Below are 8,461 nucleotides of genomic sequence, written 5' to 3'. Positions count from 1 at the left end.
ATGCCTGCCATACAGTTTTTATGTAAAAGCCCGAGTTAGCATGTTATAGGTTGTCTTAGTAGAATAGTTAATCCAGCACAAAAATTAGAAACATGAGTCTGAATGGTGAGTGTAATAGAACAACCTCAATATCACAGATTGATTGACTTGTTCTCATCCATAAAGAGCCTGATACAAACACAAAGTTCTGCCCCACAAACACGGGTGGATTGAAGTCATCACCCTCACCATCAATGCTTGCTGGTCAGTAACTCCACCCTCCCTCCTTTTGTGATGTTAGGCTCATTTACGCTTATTTTTTGGATGTATATAATACCTCACACAATGCTCTGTTTCACATCCTGTTGGAAAACACTATTTCTATAAGTATCATTTTACAAGCTTATCAGACAGTTACAAATTATGGACTGGGGGTAAGGCTTCGATGCAATGCTTTAATTGAATATAGTGTGAAGTATAGGTTGCCAATCAGAGTATAGGCATTAAGTAGGGTATAGTGTGGGATAGTTGTTTACCAAAGTAGGCGGAAAAGTGTAGATTCATATTAGTTACAGATAAGGTAAGATAATGAGTGGTGAAATAATATTGATGGCAAGGCAATATAGTGTACAGAAGAGTAAAAAGCTGATAAAGAATAGACAAGGAGGAACTCACTCTAAATTAGTGCTGATGTTTTGTCCTATCCCAACCGGTTGATGGGTAACAGGTTCTATTGATGTACGACCACTGGTAGTAGGAAGCCGATTGTGCGTTTCTTCTGACATTTTAGGGTATTTGTAAGCGTCGTTTAGCGACCGAGTATTGATAGGTCCAGTGAATTGCCTGTCTACTTCAATTTAAAAGAATTAGGGAGGGGAAAGTATCTAATACAACCATAAAGTAAGGAAATAAGTCAATTTAGTCTACATATGTAGAGAGCCCATGATGTCTGTGTGGGACGTGGGTGTGTTCATTTATGTCAGATCTGTGCAGGTGAGAGCCTGATCAATGAGTCTTACAAACGTATGTAATTTGTCTGCCATGCGTATTTCGGAAGGAAGACTGTTCCATATTAATGAGTACTTGATAAGGAAGAAGTTTCCCCTAGTTTTTGATCTGTATTTTTCAATTTTGACTGCGGATACTTTGTCTCGAAGGTCATATCAATGTGAGTCTTGGTAGAGAACTATAATACATGTGGAATAAGTAAGGTTTTTAAGGAGCTTGAAATAAAGAATTAAGTTAGACCTAAGCCTTCTTTTCCAGAGGGGTTCTAGTCCTAAGGTATGGCATTTGGATCTGTAGTCAGTGAGTTGGTCGTTCTTAAGTATTTTGCAAGTGAAGTCTCGCTGTATTCCTTCCACCTTAAGTATATCGGATAGGTGTAGGTTGTAAAATAAGAACGAGCAGAATTCGACGATGGGTCTTACGCAGGCTTTATACAGGATGATTTTAGTTTCGTTTTGGAAGAAATTACGAAGAATGAAGCCAAGCAATCTCCGCATTTGAGATGCTTTAGTTGAGATATGTTCAGAGAAGTTAAGACTGTCAGAGTAATGTACCCCAAGGTCAGTTACTGATGTCAGTTTGGGCAGTAGGATTTTGTTGAGTGTTAGTTTTATTTTAAGTGACGTGTCTCCAATACTTAGCCAACCGCATTTCTCTGTGTTGAGCTCTAACCCCCAGCGTTTGCACCAGTCGTCTACTTTGTTGAGTTCATGTTGGATCGTTTGCATAGTACTACGTACATCGCCAATTTCAGTTTTATAGATGACTTTTAAGTCATCAGCGTAGAGGTAGGTCTTACCTGTGGTAAAGCATTTGCATATATTGTTGATATAGATTATAAAGAGCAATGGACCCAAGATACTACCCTGCACAACACCACTGGTTATTGGTCGCGGTGTAGATGTTGTAGAGTTAATCTTGGTTATTTGGTATCTGTTTGTGAGGAAATCCATTGCAATAGGGGGTTTATAATTCCAACCGACTGGAGTCTGTCGATTAGAAGATTATGAGGCACCTTATCAAAGGCTTTCTTTATATCGAAATATAGTATAATCACTAGCTTCTTCTGGTCACGTATGCGAGTAACCTCGTTAAAGAAGTCTATCAGACATGTACTACATGATCTTGTTCTAATGAAACCATGTTGTGATGGGTCTATTAGTTCTTCCTTAAGTAGGTGATCTGATAGTTGATTTTATATCACTTTTTCCATTATGCGCGAAATAACTGGGGTGATATTTTTAGGTCCGCAGTTTCCGACCAGGTTTCTCGGTCTTGATTTGTGTTTGGGAAGAACATACGTTACCTTCCAGGCTTCAGGATATGTACCCGCCTCTAAAGATAGTGTGTATATTTTGAGCAGTAACGTATGTATATCCGGTCTTGACATTTTATAGAGAATTGATGGGATGTCATCGGCACCAGAGCTCGCATTCGGCTTAAGGGTTTTGATGGCGGTATGTATACTCCTAATGTCAAAGTTTATGGTGCTAATATAGCTTTTGCTTATGCATTTTATGTTAACATCTTGGGCATTAGATGTATTCCCGTTTTGGGAAAACCATTCACTTAGCAGTTCGCATATGACGGTTTTGTCATAATATGTCACGCCATCATGCAGTAAAGAGTTAATGTTGTGATCTTCGTTCTTTCTTATGCGTTTTGCAAGGAGCCGACATAAGTTTTGGACTTTAGATGCAGCTGTGAGCGCAGCACGTTCTTCTCTCTGTTTATTTTTGTTGTGATGACTTTGCACTCTTACAAGTACAGAGTATACCTGGTGCAGGGCACTAAAGTCTTTTGATATAAAGTACGTCTTTCTTAGTTTTCGTAGCTTAGATTTAGCCTTTTGGTTGATGTAGGGAGTAATTGTTTTGAAAGCAATTTTAGAAGGGATGGTAGTGTCTAGTGCAGATTTGGTGGTAGTATTGAATATTTCCAATGTTTCTAAAAGGTTATCACTGGTAAAGAAAGTATTCCAGTCAGAATGCCTCATTAGAAACCGAAAGTTTCTCCAGTCAGCGTTTGCATAGTCTCTATATTGGGAACACGTATTTAATGTCTTTAATTTGTCGCGCTTTGCAAGAATTGGAAGGGTGCAGAGGACTATTTTATGATCGCTGTTATGAAACTTCTCGCCAACCACCATTGATATTGATGTGACATTGTGACAGAATATCAAGCCAAGAATGTTGTGATTCCGGGTAGGCAGGTTAACATGTTGCTGCCAACCGTGTATGTCTAAGGACCTAAGTATTCCTTCATAGCACAATGGGCCAGAATGCGTCTTCCAGTTGATGGTTGGAAGGTTGAAATCACCACAGACAATTTTGTAGGCGAAGTCAAGCGAGGCAGCCTCAGCAAATGACTCACTTATAAAGGTGTCAGTCAAACTGGAGGTGTTAGGAGCTCGATATATACATCCGATTAGTATTTTACATTCAAGGGTGTGTACAGTAAGCCATGTCGAATCTGGTAGTTTACTGAGGATATGGTCACCAAAGATTTCCGTTCTCATATTTTTGATGCATATATGAGACAACCGCTACCCTTCTTGGTGACTTGATCACAGCGGAAGAGCTCATACGTGTCTACTTGGAGGTATGTGTCTGTGATATCGAAGGACAACTAACTTTCCGTTATCAAAACAAGTGAGGGATTGTGTCGAAGTAATAGGGCGCCTAGTTGAGTCATCTTATTCTATATAGATCGGGCATTGATTAACATTAATGTCAGGTACGATGAGTGTTTGTCTAGTAAAATGGTGTGCTGTAAACCCTGTGGTTTGTCGCTTTTGCTATGAGAAGAGGAAAAAGTGGGAGCATTGGCCCTATATTCTTGTTTGTTTAGTTTAATGCCAGCATAGTTAATGGGAGAAAGGTGGTCGGAGGTTAGTTTGGTGAAAGAAGTATGTTCAGGAGTGTTGGGTAGAAGCGAATGAGTTGAATGGATAGGCGGTGTATTTGGGGAGTGATCAGGTTCCGTCAAGGAGCTTTTAAGACGAGAGACAGTTATCAACGGTAAGGAAGATGTGCCACTCCCCAGCAGGTCGGAGTATATAGAAGGTGGTCTCAGAATGGTGGGACTGTCGCCCTCAACATTTGGAGACCCCATAGCAATAATATCGAGGGGGAGAGAGATAAAAAAGGATGAGGTGGTGTGTGTACCAAATTAGGGGAGATCAGAGAGTTGTAAAGCGTGGTTTGGCTCTGGTAGTATTTAGAATCGATAGGTGGGTCCCCAAGCAGGTCAACATTATGGTTGCCTTGTGTGCAGTGGGGTGTTATACTCCTATTACGGGTAGTTAGGGGAGTTGTATGTTCCAAATAATTATTGCATGATTGTCTGACATTGTTGCCGGGGGTGGTGCTCCTGTTGTGTGGGCTGTGCTGATTCCTGTAGCTTTCATGTTTCAAGCTATATGGCTTACTGGCATCATGTGTAAGTGTGGTTTTTGTCGGGTGTAACCTCACGTTAGGATAGGGGGGCACTGCCAGTTCACTATGCTTGTTGTAGTGCATTCGACTGCTATGAGTAGGTGCATGTTGTGTATTGAAAGTGCTGGAGTACTTGTGGGTGTTTAGAGAGAATTTAGTATTATTTCGCATGGGAGTATTTGGGCGGTTATAGCTATTAGAGCGATTGGTGTGAGGGTTCCCCTTTGTGGCAATCGGAGCCACAAGAACCCCGTGAGTTGGAACTGTAGAGTATAGGTGGGTGGGCATTTTGAGGTAACTGAGTGTTCAGGCTTAAGGCGAATGGTTACAGCTGCTGTTTTAGGGACTGCGCAATAGCCAACGTTGTAACTGCCGCTACCACGTAGGCTGGGTTGATTGTTTTGCACTTCACTGAAGTTTCAACGTTGGATAGCAGTCTTGTCATGGGTGATTCTAACTTTCTTAAATGTTGGAATACACCTCAGTAAAGACTGACTTTTAAGGTGATTGGCTTCTATGATACTACCAAACTGAAATAGAATGGGACAAGAGGCTTTAGTATGTGCTTTACGTAATCTTCTTGCTACACACCAAGATTGCAGCAGTCCACATTCTTGTAGTAGAGTATTTTTAGCAAGCTTTAGGTTCGTACTATCAGGTATATTATACGCAATGACATTGTGCATACACTGAAGTCTTTTCAGTACTTCAGCTGATATGTGGTCAATTATTTTTTCAGTGTTTTTTATAATTTCGAGATCAGGATTTTCCGGAACACTGATTGGGTATTTATACAGTAATAGGTCTTGAATAGTTTGGTTGAGGCTAGATTTTATTTGACTGCTTTTAGAACTATCACTGGTGAGATTATTAGAGTTTATATCAGCATTATTAAGGTCTATATGGTTGCATACACATTTGTTGCAAGTGTCTACCGGGTGGTCATCTTGTGTGTACTTAGTTGGGGGATGAGGTATATTTTTGGATGAGTAGTCGAGATCTACATCATTGGGCTGGCTACTGTAGGTGGGCTTATGTGCACTCCGTTGTCCGCTACACAGGATGACCGATTGTGGATTTATTGTGTGTATGGGGTCAACCGCACTGTCTAAATACCGCTCACAACATGTGATGAATGGGCTGTCAAATGACGTCGGGCTAGGCGGTATGTGACTATTCTTATTTATATCTACAAGCGAGATGCAAGGTAGTGACAGGTCATGCCCAAGTACATGGTGCACGTCTAGTGTAGCTTTAGGAAGATCAGAATATGATGCAGACTGATCAGTGTGTTTAGAAAGCTTCACATTATTCGCTTGAGTGACGGGTTTAGATCTTTTGTATGTGCTATGAGCATCAGGAGAGATTATGTGTTTCTTTGATGGCCTGGAAATTATTGAAAGTAATGTAAATATAAATTATGTATTAAGTGAGAAGCGACTGTTATATCTTTACATACTAGATGTGTAAAGTTCTATGGTTAGATCAATAAGATCAATATTTGATAAGAGCTAATATATTAACGTTAATGAACGAAAAGAGGCGGAAAGCGTACGAGATAATGGGCTTAATGTACTATGTTGAGTCACAGGATGGGGTGTCAAATTAATAGAGCCCTATCAGAAATAAAGTATTTTTTCGCTAATAAATGTTGTCAAATTAGAAGGGAACACTAATAATAAGAAAAAGTATAACCACGTGAAAAAAGGTTATAACCTTCAGAGGAAGCGCCAAGGTCAATAAAACTTTAATCACGAAATGCTAGTTAACCAACATATGGTTGCAAGATACAGCGGGTCGCACCTGTGAAATTTGTCGAACTGAAAATTATCTGGCTCCTCAATGGTTTTCGACGTGAGATCGCATGTTAAGTACAGAGTAGTTGTGCCATTTTTTTCAGCCAGTGAAATGATTTGGTCTCAGACTTTTAACTGTATGATTGTGTTATTCTGTTCATATAATTGGCATGCACTTGAAAGACAAACTGTCGAAAGACAACGGGTGCGTCATTTTGACAATTCGTAAGCTCTTCCAGAAGCAATGAAATGTAGACAACTTTGGATTTGATTTGAGATCTATTACAATACGCGTGACAACTCCGCCTGTAGCTCTTCTAGAGTTACTGCCGGTCCCAAACCCGGGTAAAGGAATAGGGTTGGGCATGGGGTTAGCGACCCCATCCCGTAGAAAAGCTAACTCGCTGAAAAAACGCTAACCAGAAAAAATAATTCAAACCATTTAAACTCTGCCCTGGGAGTTGAAGGAATAATTATGACGTCTCATGATGAAAGCCGAAATTCTTCGGAAGTCACGAGACCGATGCACCTTCTAACAACCCGAGAAACACTCTTTATAGGTACATGGAACGTCCGGACAATGTGGGAGATAGGGAAGACCAGCCAAATAGTAATGGAAATGAGGAGATACAACTTGGCAGTACTCGGAATCAGCGAAACGTATTGGACACAAGCTGGACAACAAAGGCTAGGTACAGGAGAGATGCTGCTGTACTCTGGTCACGAAGGGGAAAATGCTTCACACACTCAGGGAGTTGCTCTAATGCTGTCCAAAGAAGCACGAAATGCACTTGTGAGATGGGAATCTCATGGACCCAGGATATTTAAAGCATCATTCAGAACAAAGAAGCAAGGGATCACAATGAACGTTATCCAATGTTATGCACCCACCAATGATAGCAACGATGATGATAAAGATCAGTTCTATGAAAGGCTGCAATCAATTATAGAGAAGTGCTCACGAAAGGACCTCACCATCCTGATGGGAGATCTAAATGCTAAAGTTGGAGTGGACAACACAGGATATGAAGATGTAATTGGACGACATGGATTAGGAGAGAGAAATGAAAACGGGGAGAGATTTGTGATTTTATGTGCATTCAACAAATTGGTTATAGGTGGCACAATATTCCCACACAAACGCATACATAAAGCTACATGGATCTCACCGGACCAAACCACAGAGAACCAGATAGATCACATCTGTATCAACAAAAAATTCCGAAGATCAATGGAAGATGTGAGAACCCGGAGAGGAGCTGACATAGCTTCAGATCACCACCTGGTTGTGGCCAAGATGAGACTGAAGCTAAAGAAACACTGGACAACTGGACAAACAGCACTACAAAGGTTCAATACAGCCTTCCTTCGAGATACTGACAAGCTCCATGAATTCAAGATAACTCTCAACAACAGGTTCCAGGCTCTACAGGATCTACTGAAAGAACAAGAAACTACTTTGGAGGACAACTGGAAAGGGATAAAAGAAGCACTAACTTCAACGTGTCAGGAGGTTCTTGGTCCTAAGAAGCATCATCACAAGGAATGGATCTCTATGGGAACCCTGGACAAAATTCAAGAAAGGAAGAACAAGAAACTAGCAATTAACAACAGCCGAACACGAGCAGAGAAAGTCAAAGCACAAGCAGACTACGCAGAAGCAAACAGGGAAGTGAAGAAAAGCATTAAAGCCGACAAGCAGAAATACATGGGAGAACTAGCAACGACGGCGGAAAAAGCTGCAAGAGAAGGGAATATGAGACAACTATATGATACAACGAAGAAATTGGCAGGGAGATATAGCAAACCAGAGAGACCAGTTAAGGACAAAGAAGGAAAGACAATCACAGAGGTTCAAGGACAGAGGAAAAGATGGGCAGAATACTTCGAGGAACTACTGAATAGACCAGCCCCATTGAATCCACCGAACATCGAAGCAGCACACACTGACCTTCCTATAGATGTCACTCCACCAACGATCGAAGAAGTCAAGATGGCCATCAGACAAATCAAATATGGGAAGGCGGCAGGACCTGACAATATACCAGCAGAGGCACTGAAGTCAGACATTGAAATAACTGAAAACATGCTTCACCTTCTATTCAAGAAGATTTGGGAAGAGGAACAAGTGCCAATGGACTGGAAAGAAGGATATCTCATCAAGATACCAAAGAAAGGAGATCTGAGCAAATGTGAGAACTACAGAGGCATCAGTTTGTTATCAGTACCAGGAGAAGTTTT

Source organism: Schistosoma mansoni, chromosome W, assembly GCF_000237925.1.
Source record: "Schistosoma mansoni strain Puerto Rico chromosome W, complete genome".
Taxonomy (NCBI): Eukaryota; Metazoa; Platyhelminthes; class Trematoda; order Strigeidida; family Schistosomatidae; genus Schistosoma; species Schistosoma mansoni.
Note: the sequence above shows the minus strand (reverse complement) of the source record.